Below are 1,430 nucleotides of genomic sequence, written 5' to 3' on the forward strand. Positions count from 1 at the left end.
GCGTGCACCGCCGACAGCAACTGCCGGTGTCAGTGTAAACAGGGATACTACTTCAAGAAGAAGTACGACATGTGCGTCCGCCACAGCGAGTGTGCGTCCGGACAACAGACGCTGACCAAAGGTAGGCTGCCGCTGCCGCTGCCGCTACCGCTGCCGCTGCCGCAGCTGCGTTAATGGGACAACAGGGAGGGTACAGGGAGGGCTGGAAGTCTCCATCACAACTAGTTCACAACAGTTCCAGGTTTTAATGTAAAGGGAGATTAGGGATCAGCAGCACAGTGTCAAGCAAAGGGGAGTCCAGGATTAATTTGAATTATTCGTTGGATTGCTCTGAAGAATAATATCTATCTATCTATCTATCTATCTGTCTGTCTGTCTGTCTGTCTGTCTGTCTGTCTGTCTGTCTGTCTGTCTGTCTGTCTGTCTATCTCTCTGTCTATCTATCTATCTATGATAACCCAGACAACAGACTAACAATCCAGTTAAGTGTCTCAGTTTTGACCCTTTGACGCCATTAAGACCTGTCAGAGAAACACATTATTACATGTCCTTACTGTCTGTTAACTCATTGACTTGACTCCATTTCCCACAATGCTCCAGTGCAGTATATTGGCATCCTACTGTGGCAACTCTGATTGCTGCTTGCAACATTATTTCAAAAACTACTCTGACTCAGCAACTACTTTAATTTAGATGAAAACATGGTTTCAGATGCGTTTATTTAGAACAACTTGAAGTCTATTTAGTTGTTAAGCCGTCCCAAATCTCCCCGCGCACCAAAGCCTGCACGTTCCCTTTAAATTAGGAATATAACGGATTAATGGATTAGACTCGTACCAGGTCAGGATCTCCACTCTAACCTGAAGACAAGCCGTGCTGTTGATTTCTGTTCATTTGAGAAGGTTTTAGGAGAACAGCTGATCACTACACACACATTACAGCAGGAGGATTTTAGGACGTTTACTGCCCCACGGAGGCAAACAGCTGCAACTAGCATCACATTTACATTTGATTTAGCACGTTTAAAAAAACAAAAAAACCCCAACAAGAATATATTTAGGAGACGTTAAGTATGACCCTCGTGTTGTCTTCCCGTCAAAATTGAAGTTTTAAACTTTTTCTTACGTTTTTGTCCCTTTTTTAACCCTTTTTTTCAACGTTTTCAACACTACACAACACTAACTTATTAACTGGTTTTACAGTAATATTTGGAATTTATGGTTAATAAACCCCATTTATGGGAAATTATACCTAATGTTTGAGTTAGAAAAGCAGAAATTAGGTATTATTGATACTAAAATTAAAGGAATGGATGTTGATGATAATCACAGACTGGAATATGTCAACTTTAATCAATACTATTTCAAAAACACTTCCATTTGTTTTCAAATGCTATAAAATTGTATGAGCCACCCCACAATGAATGAAAT

The sequence above is a fragment of the Etheostoma cragini genome, chromosome 14, assembly GCF_013103735.1.
Source record: "Etheostoma cragini isolate CJK2018 chromosome 14, CSU_Ecrag_1.0, whole genome shotgun sequence".
NCBI classification, from domain to species: Eukaryota; Metazoa; Chordata; class Actinopteri; order Perciformes; family Percidae; genus Etheostoma; species Etheostoma cragini.